The sequence below is a fragment of the Gymnoscopelus microlampas genome (assembly GCF_963454915.1).
Source record: "Gymnoscopelus microlampas genome assembly, chromosome: 6".
Taxonomy (NCBI): domain Eukaryota; kingdom Metazoa; phylum Chordata; class Actinopteri; order Myctophiformes; family Myctophidae; genus Gymnoscopelus; species Gymnoscopelus microlampas.
The window spans coordinates 40,976,759-40,995,554 of record NC_139943.1 but is presented as its reverse complement, the minus strand read 5'-3'; the positions used below and the strand labels follow the sequence as shown (position 1 = coordinate 40,995,554).

General features: G+C 36.7%; 1 long non-coding RNA gene across 2 annotated transcripts; it reads right to left on the bottom strand.

The window, feature by feature from the left end:
* Positions 1-449: 449 nt before the first annotated feature.
* On the bottom strand, positions 450-12,893 carry LOC311046629. 2 transcript variants are annotated; one of them, XR_014600908.1, is made up of 6 exons: positions 12,764-12,893; positions 6,252-6,511; positions 4,742-4,798; positions 4,530-4,592; positions 2,272-2,335; positions 450-733 (listed from the first exon to the last, which is right to left on the bottom strand). It is a non-coding gene; the product is annotated as an uncharacterized lncRNA (long non-coding RNA). The 2 variants fall into 2 exon arrangements; XR_014600909.1 differs by having other exon boundaries at positions 2,272-2,328; positions 12,764-12,890.
* Positions 12,894-18,796: the final 5,903 nt, after the last annotated feature.

The following is an 18,796-nucleotide window of genomic DNA, read 5'->3' as shown; positions in this document are numbered from 1 at the left end:
AGCCATTTTACACAGCCTTTGGAAACCATTTCAGATCAGACTAAAAGCTGTTTTCATTCTGTGATACAAGCCTATAGAAAAGTGCAACCTTCAACTGTTGTGTATTAGTAAAAGTGTAGATTATTGGAATAAACCAAGAGAATATTATAGCAATCAAGGGATCATAATAGAAAGCAAGCAAAAATGAATTATATCAATGTTAACTTATAAAGTTATATAAGTTATGGGCAAAGTCTATATGTTTACTGGCACATGGTTAGTGTAAACTCTTAATTCTTCATTTTTCAAAATATGTAATGCAAAGATATACTGTTATATAGAATATTATCTTTGGATTAAAATTTTACGACGATTAACATCTTGTGTTAAACCTTATTTGCGTATTTTTATAAACAGTCTTTAGACAGCATACCTATTTGCTAATAAAACAGGAAAGCCAGGGGAAAAAATAGGAAGACATACAGTTTATTTAAAAGTCAACATTTGAATATCAAACGTACAAAGGCTGATTTTTTTCTTTCCAAAAAGTACAATGTAATTTTCAAGTAGTCCACTGAACATCCAGTATTTCCAAAGAGCTCTCTGATGTCCATGTTTCAAAAACAAAAATCCAATTGTCAAAAGTTGTCCAGGGAAAAATAAAGCGTCATCTTTTCAAAATGTGGCGCATTACTTGCCATCTTCATAGCAACCAACGCCGTCTCCGCTCCAGCAATATCCAGTTGAATAGAGTCTTAATAGATAAACAAAGAGGGAAAATGATGTAAGCCCACAACGCATTTGAAAATGAATAACGATGTACTGTCCACCGCTAAAAAGGCATTGCTAAGTTATGCCAAAAACACTATCGTATTCAGCTAGCTTAAAGCTAACTGAACACGATAGTTTTTTAAGCTTATTATCAATTATTAAACTAAAGCAAGATAGAAGTGGACCACTAATCTGCTTAAATAAAGAAGCAAATATGAAGTAGAGCAAGGCTAGCATAGAAGCTAATGTACAAACGTGCTAATAAATTGGTAATTGACAATAAATTGTCACCATGAATCAAACTAATCATAGCAACAAGTGCACTGATCGCATTGACAAACATGGTAAAATAAAACTCTAAATTGAGTTGCTAACACAACCTCAGAATTATCGTTAGCCTATGCCGGGAAAAACGGAGTCCTCCAAATATAGATTTTATAAAAAATTAAAAATAGTTATAGTTATGGTAAACCAGCCAAATGAATGCTGGTGAAAACGCAGCTAAAAGTCGGAATTATATGCGATGAATTAGTTTAGTTTATTTGAATAGCAAATTAGCCCGAATTAGTATTCATTTCAAATGTAACAACAATGAAAACCTCAGGATGATGCACACACTCAGCAGAGTTGATGCACTCTTTAACATTCAACATCAAACTTCCACCAAGCTACCAGAAAGAGAAAAAAAGCATGTACTAACATCAACTGCCCACAAGGGGTGTGACATGCGATTTATCGAGAACAGGGGCAGCTTAGCCTACAGCTAGCCTGTGTTATGCGTGACATTGGGGAAAAAATGCACAATAATGTACCCATTACCTTGACACGCCTAAAACAAATACACTAAGCAAATTGTATATGGTATGCGAAGTCAAACCCACTCTGCTATAAGTTTGAAACAAGCACCCCCCCCACACTAAGGTGTAAGTACATTATTTGAATGAAACTCTTCCAAATGCAGGCAAGAGTCCTACGTCCACCTTTAAAGCTTAGAAGATAAAATGAAGATTAAAAAGAAGATAAAATGAGTTTTGATAAACTCATCAAAAATGCGTTCTTTTCTTTCCCAGTCAAAGAAATACATAAATGTTTTGTGTGTGTGTGTGTGTGTGTGTGTGGGGGGGGGGGAGAAATACTATTAAGCTGTAAAAAACTTTGCAATGCACAAATCGAAGCAGTTGTATAGAGAGCTTACTTTAGCTTTAAAAATATTTCATGAAAGCCATAGCATAAAACTAATTAAAAACTTGATCAAGAGTCATGGATTACTCCAGTGGACAGAAATGTTGAGGAAAGAATAATTATGTAAAAAGTGTAATTCAATAATTTACTCAAAAAAAAAAAAGGGTTAGGTTTTGCCATGTAAGGACTACGATTAACCGACAGCACAAGTTTCTAATTTTTCGTATTTCATATTGAAAAAAAGTAATTTCCCATTGTCAGCCCTGCAGAATGTAATCATAAGAGTTTACAATAATGTTTGACTAAGCAGCCCATTCTAACAAAACATGATATACTTACAGTGCTGACTTCTTGTTTCAAGGATTGAGTACCACAGAGTCATGTCCATGTCCATGTCTCCACTCTGTAAGTGATGAAGAAAAATAATGAAATCCCCATTATGGAACTATGTGTGCCAACAGTGTAGTGTGTATTTGGAAGGGGGGACTATTGAATTACACACAAAAAGAAAACAGTATGGAAATGAACGATGTTGGTGTCAAGTTTCACTTGCAATAACTCTTGCATTGTACTCCACAGTACAGTCAAGCCATCTTTCCCTGACCTGTACACAACTATTTAAATCTAAACTGCATTACAATTTACATGCCAATTTAACCTCTACCACAAGAGCAATTATAGATGCAGTCAAAATGCTATCTTCCTGTTGTACATTTAAGTTAAGTGATAAGAAATTGTATTTTGGCTGTTCTCAGTTACTAAATTGATGCATCTTCATGGCTTGAGATTTCAAATTTTCTCCCCAATTTAGTTGTTGCCAATTCCCACGTGTACTGCAGTTGTTGCTGTCGCTGACCCCTCCCACACACAGTTGAGCTGGGGAGGTGTAGACTACAATGTGTGACAATACACAGGCACCAGCCCAGGTGCTTTTTTTCACCTGTCAGCTAAGAGTTTCACAGGGAGAGCGTAGAGTGAAGTTAGGTTCACGCAATCTCCCCCAGATCACGTCCCTAGTGAACAGATACCCCGACCAACCAGCAGGGGTTGCTAGTGCTGTGACAAGGACATAATACCATGCTGGCTTCCCACCCGCTAATACAGCCAATTGTGTTTATTGGTAAGCCTAGACATACAGGAGAAATGGATTGAATTCTCCACATGGAATTTAAAATGTTATGGTAGGCTTTATTGTAATATTAAGGCAGTAATGCCACTTGAACTGATTTGAGTTGATCAGTATTGTTTACAATGTTTATTGTGCATTTACAGACAAAATGTCCCTTCTTTACGATTTTTGTAATGGTGGTGGCAGCTGGTGTTATGGCTACATACCAGACATTATCTCTCACTTCACATCTTCTAATGGGCTTCAAGATAATTTACAAAATGTCCATTACTGTTGTTTGGCTTGTAAATTACTTAATTGCAACAATAAAAATGTATGTGATGACAACCACTACAAAAGCTTCATCCAAGTCCGTAGTAGTCCATTTGTAAAACGAAATGCATTTTTTTTCTTCTTTTTTTCTTTAAACTTGTGATGTTTAACCTGTACAGATATTTGAAACTTTTTTACTGTGGCTAATCCAAACACAGTGAACATCTATATGTTAAAGTTACGTTATCGTTTTGATGCAATTTTAAATATGGACTGATATGATAAGTCAAGCCTAAAATAGTTCCTATAGATAATAAGATTGATTTATGAACTAAATTAAAATGTCCATGACTACTTAAATAAATTTGACATTAACATGTATGTATGGAGAAAATGTAAACAATTGCAAATTCTACTTTGAACTGATTAATGTACGATATAAAGTGGATGCTGTTGTATTACTGACGCTATGGTTCTTTAGCTTACAATCATAAAATTATTTTCTTTGTGCCGACCTATATTGTCACAATCACGTGAAAAAATGTTTTTACAGATGCTGTTGAGAATCTTGTCTACAAACAAACTGCGTTTAATAATTTATCGAATATGAGCCACGGAGTAAATTGTGATCATTGTTTGCGATTTGTCGTCACGCGTTTTAGGTGGAGGATGAATTGGTTGAGGATTCAATGGCGTCAGGTTAGCTAGCTAGTCAAACTACCGTAGCGATTCAAGGCATATAATTGATAACGTTGAATAGGTTACTGTCCACACTGTTCCATGTTATACTGCCCTAAATTAATTATTTTGATTCCTTACTGATTCAAATCCTTGTGTAATAATGACAGCACAGTGAATATACCCTGGCGGAAGTCATCTTTTGGACTCGCATAATTTGCAATTCTTATTGTCAGAAATGTATTGAACAAGAAAATGTATTGAACAAGAAAATTCTGTTCAAACCAAGTTGGATACCACAGTCATATTTTCCATCTTTCGATTCATTCAGTGTGACATCATAGGTTAAGGGGGCGGGACAAAATTGTTCTCAATTTTAAATGTATATTAAATTTATTGTATTAGTAGTTAAGCAAGCAGGATATGATACGTAAACTAAAAACAATCTAAATGTGCATATACACCAATAGGAAAATTAAGTTCTTCAATCACAATAACCGTAAATATATACAATATGTTTTTATGTATTTACACTTACAAGTCTCCATTTAAGTGTTAGACATTTTCAATCCTTTGGTTCCATCGGAGCTAAATGCGACACCTTTAAAATGGGAACAAAAAAGAAAGATTCATAAAACAAAAGTGAGAACAGCACACCCTACTGGTTGGTTGTATGTGCAGCAGAAAATATAAATAAGTAAGTTACGAACACAGCAGAATATTCAAAATGCGACCTTCACATAAACATACCATTTCTCTTGAGTTAGAAGATTCGCTTTCTTCTTTCGTGAATGGTCAACGGATTCCCTAAAACATAAAATATTAGCAATGATTAGTGTTGACACCAAAAAATCACCACTCCAGTTGGCATAAGCAGATGACTTAAGTTCTTGTTATTTTTTACTTTCATTTATGTTGATAGTTTGGCAGAATGCAATAAGTAGAAGGCAATATGTTGTTGAAAAACCTTGGATGATTCAAGCATATATATGTTTAGTGCCAATTCAATATATTTACATATATATATATTATATATATATTTGTATGGTTTAAATGCCACAATATATCTGCTACAATGCAGTTCGGTCAATTAGAATAACTATATTCCATTGGGAGTAATGCGGGAGAAATACATTTGTTGTGTGTAATACAGTGATACATGTCAAATACCTATTTTTACATTCAACATAACAGTTATGTTGAACAGAAGTCATGTTTTATCTACCATGTTACATTGTTTCAAATGTGTATGTAATAGTAGTCTTCAATAGACAATAATGATGAGAGACTAGGGTGTAAAAAAAGCTTTTATTTTTTTATTTAATTTTGGTGCAGTAGTCTTTATTCCTCCAAAATGTAACATTCTTCACATAGTGGGTTATGTTTCCTAACTTTAAAATGCAGATCATTTACAGATGTAGTATTAATAAGTAAAACTGAATTAATGTAAATATTTAAATGGCTTCTCCATTCAAGACCTCAAAGGGTTAAAAGCCAACACCCTATTTTGGATTTCGAACCATTCTTGTTCTTTTTCTTTTATTTTAACATTATAAGCTTCAGTTAACAAGAAATATGTCAACTTTAAGTATATAGGTTTAGAAATAGGCAAATGTGGTCACTGATATTTATTTTTTAGATTTCTTACAATGTCACAATTTATTTAAATTATTTTTCTAATATGATAAACACAGGCAAGTTCTTGAAATGATTTTGTATTCTCCACTTCCAAACTTAGGATTCTACTAATGGTATAACTATTCAAGGTTATTTTTTATTTTAAATTGAAATGTCATTAAAAAGCCATAAATGTTAAATATAACGAAAATAAACTAAATAGTGAGTAAATATGCTTGTGTTAAGATCAGTGCACCTCAGTGATCATTTTTCATCGAAATAAGGCTAGTTTTTGTCATTTACTCACAAATTCAGACAAGGGCATTTGCCCTTTCAAGGACAAAGCACATTTTAAAATGCGTAGGTTGTAAAAACTCCATAAAGCTCCCTAACAAAAGTGCATCCCTTAACATGACCGAAGTAAACTATAAACACGGGTGACAAATATGCTTATCTCGTGAACAAGAGCACAACCAAACATATATTCAGTCAGGAAAATGGTTTTATTTATTCTTGGCTGAGGACACACCATGGCCATTTTAACAACACCGCGTCTAGCTGTCGTTCTTTCCACCATATTGCCATGTACCTCCAACTCGGTCTTACAACTAGTAAAAACGTTTCAACTTAAAAAAAATCTTACCCATTGCTCAGGACATCACTATCCCCCTTCGTCGGCACGGGCTACAATCATGTTTTTAGACGGTTTTCGTCGTTTTGGCGTGTTCTCTGGCTGCATCGTAGGTCTCTTCTCCATCCCGTCCTCCATGCTCGCCTTCCTCTGCTGTGTCTGTCTTCTTCCCTGGTTGTGCTCAGGGTGTTATCCGTCATAGCTCAGCCCCCTTTCTATCAACGTAAGCGCGCTCAACTTCCTCTGTGTCCTCCAGGCCGGCAGGAACCCTGCTGCTCACACATATCATTTAGAATGCATTAGATATTATAACTATGGCTCAAACATGTAGCTATATATGATAAAGAAAATACAGGTTGATCAGTCCAAATCACACATGGACCGTAAGCCAATGAATTGAGGCTAAATTAACTGAAAGGTTTTAACTGACTGCCAGGTCAGTTAAAACTTTTCAGGTCCAGTCACTGGTGCCATTATTAGACTATACCTAATTAGGTATGTATTCCACACTTTTTAAGTTTTACAGTTAACCTTAAAAATGGCCACCTCTGTCCCCCAGACACCACAGACTAAGAATTCTGGGTTTTAATTCTCTGTCGAATTACAATTATTTTATGCAATTAATGAACTACAGATAATGTGATGAATCTTGTTTGTATACACGTACAAACAAGTTTTCAGGACCCCAATGGAAACAAGCCATAGTTCTTTCTTGGGTTATCCTTTTATCTGAAACAGTACCTCTGTGCTTTTTTTGCAAACTGTTAAAAGTATTCAATCAATAAATAAAAACATGCAAAACATAACCATCCTACAACACCTTTCTTAAGAAGGAGGCAGGTATACATGTTTTCATGAGTTTGTACCATTGTCTTGTGAATGATAATAGTAACAGAACAGAACGTTAAACTAATTGTCATAATAGCATAATAAACATAATTAATCATAATCTCTCACTCACACACACACACACACACACACACACACACACACACACACACACACACACACACACACACACACACACACACACACACACACACACACACACACACACACACACACACACACACACACACACACTTCAAGTTTGAAACAGCTGACAAGTTACCGTATTCCCCCAAAATTAAGCTACCCATCAATATTTGGGGTATGCCAGTGTTGTTTTGCTGCTCTAATACTCCACCCCCATCACTGGCCAATGAGACGTGAGATCAAACTGCGCATGTTGCTTTGCAGTGGAAGATTTCCTTAAAAAGATCCTTGGCCTAGCAACAAGAAGCACAACCAGTTCAAATACTTTACCAGCCTAGCAGACTCTGAATGTGAAATGAATACAGCTTCATTGGCCAAAAGGAAACACAAGCATTGGGGGAAGGCCTTCCCTTTACTTACACTTGTATTTACAAGGAAGATTATACTTTAATCATGGACATGATTAGCCTACAATGTATTATGGGAGGTTAGGAATTGGAATTGATTACAAAGGCTACGCAAACATTTACTTTGTTCAAAATCAATGTAAAATACCCCACAAATCAATAACCCTATACATTATGCACATTGGACATGCGTCTATGCTCTGCAATGATCTTATTAGTTTAACATTTCTGGTTGAAAACAGGCGCTATTATTGAAGCTTTGGTCTTATCTCTGCACTGAAAGCATTTCATTATGACATGGATTTAGCGTGACATAAAATTGTGACTTTTGGATTGATGTAAATATTATTCATTTTGTATGTATGTATGTATGTATGTATGTATGTATGTATGTATGTATGTATGTATGTATGTATGTATGTATGTATGTATGTATGTATGTATGTATGTATGTATGTATGCATGTATGTATGTATGTATGTATGTATGTAGGCCTATGTATGTCTGTCTGTCGGTCTGTATTTATTTATTTCACGAAAGAAAGACATTACGCAGCAAGGGAATAGTTGTAGCCCAGTTGAGATTTAAGAAATATATTCCACATGAGTGTCATGGCCAAGACAGACAGCAGCACATACAAACATTATTGCAGAGAGATAGGTAACTATATTTATAAAAGAAGAAACAGTATACCGGTGAATATATACACGTAGGCCTGGTACTACTATAAACTGCTAACACATTAGTGGATACAAAGTGTATCCACTAATGTGCTGTTACACACCAAAAATACTTTTATAATACCAGCAAAAAGATATAATACCATGTGGAGTATTAAGATTTAATAAAACTAGATCTTTTTTTACCAGCCCCTGAATTTAAATGTGGTATACCGAGACTTACTGTAGGAGGCTCATATGTGGTTAAGATGTCAAATGTTGTTGTTGTTGTTGTTGTTGTTGTTGTTGTTGTTGTTGTTGTACGAAGCTGTTTGTGCTTTACAGACCATCAGCAGAATTTAAAAGTCAGCTCTGTTCACCAGAAGCCTGTGTAGTAATCTGGTGGTGTGATAGGAGTTTTATGTTTTTATGTGCAACTTCCAAATGTGACCTACAGGTGGCACTTGGCCAAGTGGGACCTCTGTGAAATGTCTGTAGCCTAGCCTATACTACTCCAGACCTACACAGACAGAAAGATCGAATAATTACAATACTCACAACTTGAGAGTTCTTACAAAGAAAATAGTCTATTTTTCGAGTCAAGTCAAACAACTATCAGTGCCACAATGGTGAGTCTTTCAGCTCTGATGTACACCCTGTACACAGCTGGCATACGGACAAAGCAGAATACTGCAGTTATACTTGCTGATATACAGTGGCAATGTGGGGCCTTTTACAATTAAATGTAGCAACCCAAAAAGCACATGCATATCCATTGATTTTAGATATTAGATTATTCATGAAACTCACCATTATAAGTCATATGGAGTAGTCTGTGTGTTATTACAGGTAGTTGAAGACTTTCAATGTTGTGTAAGTGATAGTTTTTGGCTAAAACAAATAGTATTTTGTTATAAAGTCATGGTTCTATATTCTGATAGTAATTGTGTTCAATAACAGGTGTTTTCCCAGCTCTACAGCTCTTTAATAAGAACAAAATAGGCTACATTTTCAGGTGGTTTGCCAATTTCATCCAATCAGGAGAGAGTATCCATTCATCAGCTTCAATTTTATAGTGTTCTGGTTGTCTGCTTATTTCTTTTGTGTCATCACTCCAATTTCACTTGTTTATCCTGTATGTTGTATGAGTTCTCTCACCTGATTGGATAAAATTGGTATCCCGACAAACATTCTATAGCAATGACTACAAGCTATTTCTCTCACACACACACACACACACACACACACACACACACACACACACACACACACACACACACACACACACACACACACACACACACACACACACACACACACACACACACACACACACACACACACACACGCGGTAACAGCCCAACTCACTCCAAATCCAACTCACTCCAAATCACGCCCAACTCACTCCAGACATCTCACTCCACAGCAGTGCCCAACTCACTCCACACACTTGGCCAACTCCCTCCACAGCAGAGGACAACTCACTCCACCCCACTGCTTACACCTAATGGCCCTCCTCCACTGAGTTCACCCGCATAATCACCCTCCACCCAGGTTAGGGTTAGGGTTAGGGTTTAGGGTTAGGGTTAGAATGTAAGAGTCTCCACCGATTCAACCCCCCCCCCCCCACACACACACACACACACACACACACACACACACACACACACACACACACACACACACACACACACACACACACACACACACACACACACACAGGGCTAAAGTGTTTAATGCATGTTTTATAATATTATCATTTATAGCTGCAAAGTAACTAGTAAAACAAATACATTTAGTGGAGTAAAAAAACAATATTTGGATCCAATATGTAGTGGAGTAGAGGTAAAAGCATTGGAAGTTGGGAGTACTCAAATAACGCACAAATACCCAACATTGTACTTAAGTACAGTACTTAAGTAAATGTACTTAGTTACTTTACACCACTGACACATTGAACCAATATTACACTGGTGATTGCATGGAGTGAGTTGGGTTTGGTCCTGGAGGGAGTTGGTCTTTGGTCCTGGAGGGAGTTGTCCCAGCCCTGGAGTGAGTTGGCCGAGCCCTGGAGTGAGTTGGGCGAATATTTCGTAAGTCTTCATGGAGTGAGTTGGATTTGGAGTGAGTTGGGTGGTATTCACACACACACACACACACACACACACACACACACACACACACACACACACACACACACACACACACTTTAACTGACTGGAAGGGAGCATATAGCTGTTTTACTTAGGTCAACAACTCTAGGATATATAGGTTAATCGTTGACTAATCTGAAAGAGAAGCAACTATGGCTAAAACAAGACATTCCAATGTTGTCTGTTTATCAGAAAAGCTCTATGGAAACTTCAGGTCAGCCCCTTTGACTGCATGTCTCTTGCAACCAGAGGTTATTACCTCAGGGGTTTTCAAACATTTTCATGTCATTGGCCCCTAAAATTCATCCCAATTTCAAATGATTCTGTTCAGGAAACCCTGATATGAAAATATGTTTTGGTTTAATTTAGCTAGATGTCATATTTGCACATCAGAAACAAATTCATGGTGTTGTCATTTGAAAGCAATTATTAGAATAGTCACACTCATCCATTTGTCATTTTGTATTGTATGATAATAATCTCAAATGTATTTAATTATAGTGAAATGAAAATAGTTTATTTTCCCCCACCCCCTGCAGGCCTGTTATGGTATTTCATTTCTGAGTTTATACTAGTGACTGAACTGATGTTTTTTCTGTACCGGTTAATCAAATGCAATATATTTTGTAGTTTGAGTACGGTACATCGCTCTACAGAGTTACACAAGCCCCTCTTCATAACAATTTATTTAAAATGTATTGAAGTAGGGAGTAGGCTATTTCTATTTTTGAGACACACATCCGGGTTTTTGACCAATAAGCACCTTTGTTTGACCCGGATTCAGGACAGCTGACGCTTCTCCGGGGGAAACAAACGCATCACGTGACAACGATCCCCTTCCCCTATTCGCTGATACTAGGTTATGACGTTGGGTTAGCAGAAGAATTACAGGACCACAATGGAAACAAGCCCCTTTGGCTTTTTCCTATTATCCTTTTAACAATCATTGTAAAAGCGTACCTCTGTACTCTTTACAAACTGTTAATAAAGTATTCAATCACTCAATTAAACATTTAAAAAATGTTGGCATAAGTATAGATTTAGCTATTGTTATATGCTGCCATCTAGTGGGCACTGATAAAAAGTAAATATGTTCGAATCTGGTGGTGACCTACACATAAAATAAATTATACTGGCTAAAGAAGTTGACAAATGACACAGAGGACATTAAGTATCCTCCATAGAATTGAGTGTTGACAAAATGTCCTAGTGACAAATTCGAACGTGGCGGTCAGCTTCCACATGTAGCAACAATGGAACTCCTCACAAAAGCATAGCATAGTAGCCTAGCCCTGATACATGACTGTCAGTCATGGATGAACTTTAACATTGTGTTTGCACTTTTTCCCTTTTTGGTCCGTACATCCACATAAACGTTCAAATTTCAAATATAAAGTGCTTACCCCATGGCTACGGATGTTACAATTGTGTACGGGCCCGCGGATGTACCCGTATCTTCCGTATTGTGCAATAAAAAGCAATTGAATGATTTGAATCCGATCGGTTGCCATTTTTTCCCCATAAGCTTGCAACTACGCATCACAACTACCATCGGTTGGGAGGTGTATTCCACTCTGATACATTACAACTCTATGATAAAATGGCCACCAATCGGATAAAATGCTTTTTATTTAACAATACGGAACATACAGGTACGTCTACAGACCCGAACAGAATGGTAACATCCGTGGCCATGGGGTAAGCACTTACATTTGAAATCTGAACGTTAATGTAGATTTATGGGCCAAAAAGGGAGAAAGTGGAAACACTATGTTGACGTTCATCCATGACGGACCGTCTTGGATCCGTTATCTAGAGACCGATTCATTAAAGGAAACGAAATTAGACCGAGGGAGTGGTGTCAAGTGTTCATTTTCAGAATTAGTGTTTTTGTTTAGCTATTTGAGTGATCATTGCATCATGAGGTTGTTTGGTCAAGCGTTTTCTTTTTTATAAGTGGGCTCCTCGTTCTGCCATGACCGTGGCTATCCCCCTTGTAAATGTGCGTTAACTTTGAATGAATAGACGGCATCATCACGCACACACACAGAGGCCTGGCTGAGACCTCTTCCGGTGGCAGATAATCCTCAGATCTCCACGCATTCCAAATGCTATCAGGAAGGAATAGCGCCCCGCAACCTGGAGCAGCAAACCTACCCGATCCAAGAGAAACACAAATACAACCTGCGAGCAACGAGTCTGTGTCGTTCGGAAGATCGGACCGCATGGATTTACGACTCTATTTATTTTTGAATAACATATGACTACTATGTGACATTGCTGTCGCATACAATCTGGAAGCTGATCCGAGAGAACACAAGGGTACCTACCGTATTTCTGCCTGCTTGCATTTGAGAGTTCAGTATAATGGTCGCCTCTGATATCATTTTAACGTGTATTATTGCGGCGGCCTGGAAAGTCGCTAGTGCTCTACCACAAACTGTTCCTTCACCCGCGACGCCGTTAAATTCATCATCACCCATCCCTGAAGATGGATCGACACATAATGTCACACATGATGCCACTACCGAGTCCAGGATGTCGTCCATACTGACGCATCTTCCAGCTCTGAAGAACATCGTAATTTGTGTCTGCGTGTTAACAGCTGTTCTCATCACATGTTTGGTCATCAAAGTGATCAGGTAGGTTGTTTCTCAGTCAGATAACAGGCCATCTATAATAGGCCTATACACTTTGCAGATTTGAACTAACATACTGCTACTATTACAATATCTCAGTGATTGATATACCTGATCTTTGACATTTCAACATATGTGCCCTTTTGTGAAGATCACTATAAATTCGATTATTCTATGCTATTAAGGTCTCTAGGCCAGTGATTCCCAAACAGTGGGTCGGGATCCATGTGTTGGTCGCGGGTCCCATTTTTATGGGTCGTGAGAAAATATCCCCTTTATTTTTTTCATTTCCTAAATTACAGTTTTTTTTTCAAATTCAAATCTTTTTTTTTCTTCATGAATTTAAAACAAATTCAGACATTTTCCAAAATAATTTCATAAATAAATGCCAAAAATCAAGAAATTCTATAAATTCGAAAACAAATGTTGAAGAAGTAGTGAAAATAGCTGATCTACAAGCTCACAACGCGGCTATTTTCTATAGTTTGGATCACTGGGAAACATTGCATTTCTCGTCTGGCTCTTGAGCTAAAAAGTTTGGGAACCATTGTGTTAGAGGTTGGTACAGACTCCTACTGCCAACGTCAGACACTAAAAGTGGAAAAGTATTTTGTTTTTTAATGTATTTTTAAACTATTTTATTGCACCTGGGAGACCTGGTTGGCACAACTTCAGAGTTCACGGTTTAATTTCCCTGTGGCAAACAACGTTATGACAAGAAAAGGCTGTTATAGGCTACACTAAACTTTTATTAGCCCTGATACATACATGGAAGCTTACAGGTTGAGAAGTCATGTTCCTGGTGTTTGCACGTTGTCCCCTTTTGGCCCCACATCTACATAAACGTTCATATTTCAATTTTCAAATACAAAGTACTTTGACCATGGCCATGAATGTTACAATTATGTACGGGCCTTCAGAAGTACCCGTATCTTCCGTATTGTTCAATAAAAAGCATTTTAATCCGATCGGTGGCCATTTTTCCCGTATTTCTGCCATATTCTTTCAACTACGCGACCCTATCGGTTGTGAGGTGTATTGTACTCTGATACATTAACTATGAGAAAATGGCCACCGATCGGATTTAAATGCTTTTTATTGAACAATACGGAAGATACGGGTACTTCTGAGGGCCCGTACATAATTGTAACATCCGTGGCCATGTGGTAAGCACTTTATATTTGAAATTGGAACTTTTATGTAGATGTACGGGGCCGTAAAGGGAGACAGTGCAAACACCAGGTGAAGTTCATCCATGGCGGCCGTGACAGACGACCGTCGTGTGATCCATGGACCATGGCTACATTTTTATCTGGTTTTGTAGCCTATCATTTATGTTAATGAGTAGACTTGACACATATGTTTTCCCCCCCACACAGATCTGGAAGAAGAATTAGAAAAACACGAAAATATGACATCATAACTACGCCAGCAGAGCGTGTAGAAATGGCCCCCCTCAATGAAGAAAACGATGACGAAGATGACTCGACCCTCTTTGACATAAAGTACAGGTTGGTTTTTGTAAAATGTCCATCAGTAAGAAGTTTGGTTTAATCTTCCCAATCATAACTTGGGAATCCTGTTTTTAAAATGTTTGTATGTTTGTACATAGTTTTTGTATGTAGCCTACCTACTGTTATGAGGCCATAACTATCACCTACACTACTATCTTTATATAGGCTACTGTGTGTTATGATGTTGTATATTAACCTTTCTTTTCCTTTAAAAGTATGTCCCCAAATGTAGGTTTGCAGACTAAAACAAATGCACCGTCATTGCTTGTTCAAGAAACACTGTTTAACATTTTACTCTAAATCAAATGTTGACACTGGGTTTCTCCCTTCCGTTCTTTCAATTGTTCTTTAACACAGAGCCACTTCCTCAAAGGAAGATATGTGACCTCCTGTTTACCTGACATTCTTGACTTCACAAAGGACTAGACATGCCATTGCTTATTTCCTCCAACGCCATGGGGATTGTAGCCTACTGAAAGAATAAACTCACCGTTAAGATGTATAAAAAGTAATTATGCCTTTTCACTTGCTTTTCAGGTGAATGCCATGCAGCATGGAAGTCAGCATGGTCACCCAGGCAATCCAAAGTGAATATTTTTTCTAAGTATATTCCAACATTTTGTGTTCCTAATACTTGCCTAACAGACACTACATATACACAATACCTCCATCCTTGTGTGAAAGTATGACTCATATGCTAATCATTATTTGCTGCTTTAGTGAGGTGTCTATCAAGTAGCTGAACTTAGTAACGTTGGAAGTGGAACTTCTCCTCCAAAACCCTTCAAATAACCAGGCTGTAGGATTCTTTGAGTTCAGTCTCATACATTAACAATTTAGCATTAGAAAGTAATATTGCATCGTCTTAACAGTAATAGTAATTTATATTGCATTGTTACACTGAATGTAAAACTTGGGCTGTATCTTGGATTGAGGAATATGTAATAAGAATCAATACCTGCTATAACACTATGTGTTGCACAGTGCACAATGTTCACCCATTACATGCCATGTGATTGGAGTTGATTCATATCCTTGAATTATAAATGCATTCAGGAAATTTGGTGGCTGCTGCAGGCCAACATTTATCGCTTAAATTGTGCATTGTAAAGTACATTCCGCAAAGAACTGTTCATTCAAATGTATAGTTTGCACAATATAAATATTCTTTCATTGTTATATTTCTGTTGTACCAAATATTAACCATCTGCTAACCACTTTATTGTGCATATATACTGTATGAGGCTTTCTGTCCTCCTGATTGAAGTAAGTGTATATTTTTTTACTGTTAGTTCTATGAGAGATTTCTATTGTGCTGCTAGCTCAGCTGGGGTTTGTTAACTGCACATGTTTGATTTGAAGTATAGAATGTCAGGAATCAGTCCTTGCTGGAGCATGTTGGTATGCCAAACAAGTATCAGGCAATCATTGGACTTGTGAGTTAATGGAATGTGAAACTTTTATTTTATCTAATACCTCCATATGATAAAAGTTGGCTCACAGTCAACTCACAGTTTTCTTTCTTTTTTTTCCTAAGACGTTTAGCTGAAGTTCATCCAGGGCTGTTTAGAATGAGGAAGTAAGCAGTGCTTTACTGGCCTTTTTGGCAAAGAGATTGAACGTTCATCTGTTAGGGCGCAATCTCTCTAACTAGACTCCCCTAACCTGTTTTATAAAAGGCATACTTCCCATACTTTTATAAGACAGTCATTTGCTATCAAATGTCAGAGAATTTGATCAGGTGTGTTCTTGTCAGTGCACTGAACTAACATCTGTAAAAGTAGATAAAATATTAAAAACAGATAATGTGGGGAAAATAAACAAATTATCTAAACAATTTGGCGCATTCAATTTAACATGTTGTAGACCAATAACAAGTAATCTCTCCAACAAATGAGTGAAGTAAAGGATTCACATTAAAGGTGAATATCTTGGTCACAATGTCATATTCACACATCTCTTTTTCTTCTGAATGCCATGCCATGTTATGCACTGATAAAAGTAGTGAATCACCTATTTTTAGGTTATCTGTTAACCACTTTCATCCTATTATCTTTGGGCATATCGTTATAGGCAAAAAGTAGATCTACAAGCTCACAGCACTTCACATTACATTGTGATGCGTTGTGATCGTGTAGATTTGCTATTTTTGTGCAACACTGTTGTATGACTTAGTATAAAATAGGGCTTAATGAAAGAAACCCCTCAAAAAGTGACATCAAACTAAGTGATAATCTTTAATCTTCAGGGTGTTAAAGGTGCTTTTCATATACAGTGGAAGCCTATGGCAGTGATGAATCAAGATATATCAAAGTGACAGAAATAAACGCCAGACATGAGTATTGAATCCTACTACATCGATCCATCTGTCAAAAGCACACAGCAAAAGTGTCAATTTAACTTTGAGATCATTTAACACTCTGGATTTTACTGTGCAGGTGTAGTCCTTCAAAATTAATTTTATTTACTGGAGCATTTGTGAAATTTAAAGATTTCACCTCTTTATCCTATAGGCTATATCATTATTTAGTCATTTCCATTAAAGTCATGTACATTTTATTTTGTGCTCAAATAATATACTTCATGTAAAAAGAAGGTATAATGATTTGAACAAAAAAATACTTTTGAATCATAAAAGGAAACAGGAAATAGACCAAAGGGAGTTTCACAAGTTTCCACTCTACCTTGAGTGTGATACTTTAAAACAAAGCATACTTTGTGTTGTGGGTGACCTTGTGGTTTAATCAAGCCTGTTATTTGATAAGGCACCCTTACTACACAGTGAAATTCAGAGTGAATTAACAATATGCTGTTGACACGTGAAAGCTTACTGTACCAAGACATCCAAATGACATCTATGCCAGATAGTAATATATTTGTGTTGGACAATTTTTATCACATTCAATGTTTAAGTTGTAATATTTCGCTTGTTCATTATTTCAATTATTTAAAAGAATATAATTTAAAATGTATAGAAGACAGTGTACATGTTCGTGGGTAGCCACTCCACTTACCACCTCGACTGTGTGTAAAAAAGTCTAATATTGCGCTTGTACCAAGCTTTCAACCTGTTACACCAGTGCTTCTCAAACCGTTCAAGGACCCCCAAATTGTATTTGGCCTGGACCCCATCTGAAAAGGTTTTGTGCCAGTGACCCCCAGAAGAGAAGATTTGTGTTAAAAGAAAAATCAAAATTATAACATTTTCCAATACTTTAAAGATTAAAAAAATGATGTACAAGCTTGCAGCGCGGCACAAAGTGATGCGCTATGAGCTGGTATATCTGCTTTTTTTTTTAATAACCAAAGTATAAATGGATAAAGTGGTTAAAATGATTGTGATGCTGTAGTAACACATTTTGAGAACCACTGTTGAACTAAATTTGATAAATGTAAACATTTATATAGCTAAATTTGCCTTTGAGCACACTTTTAAAATGGGGTTTGAAATAGCCAATGGTTCAATATGATCCTCTCAGCATATTGTGCGGAAGGCTGTTGTGTGTGTTGCGTTTAAAGTCCGATTTTTAACACTGTTACACTGCAGCTTCATTATGCATCCGAGTTATTTTGTAGATTCTGGAAACTTGTATATATATATCTTTTTTTTGTAATCCTCAGTGTCTGCCATTTGTTTTCAACGTCATCTAGAGATGAAGGTTGTGTCTTATCCCACCTCCTGTGTTTGAATGTAAATCATTTATAGGCCTCTTAGGAACTTTTATTTGAATTGCGTCAAATGTTTTCCTCTCATAAAATGATTCAAAGTCATTGTGGTAGCTATTTGTAGAATGTACTTATTTGTTCATTTAAGCCAAATGAAGTTCAATGTTCCAAATGTTTTTGAAGTATTTTGGAGACATCTCCATTTGTGTTCTCTGAAAGAGTGCAATTTATTGTAGTCATACTTAATCAACCCATGGCTGGTTCTGCAGTTTCCATTTTCTTGAAGACATTCTGAAATAAACCCTCTTCATTGTGTGTGTGACTCATAGTAACTGAATAATTTGAAGTGATCTTTTCTTGTTAATTTATATTCTGATGCAGTCATGTCTAATCTGCTGTATCTACATTCACAAAAAAAACACACCAATTCTGTTATAGTACCACAATGTCACTTTTTTTTTATCCAAGTATTGAGTATTTGACAACTTTTCACATACAAGCTGTAAGCATCAAGGAGTCCTAGTCACTGTACATGACATTAAGA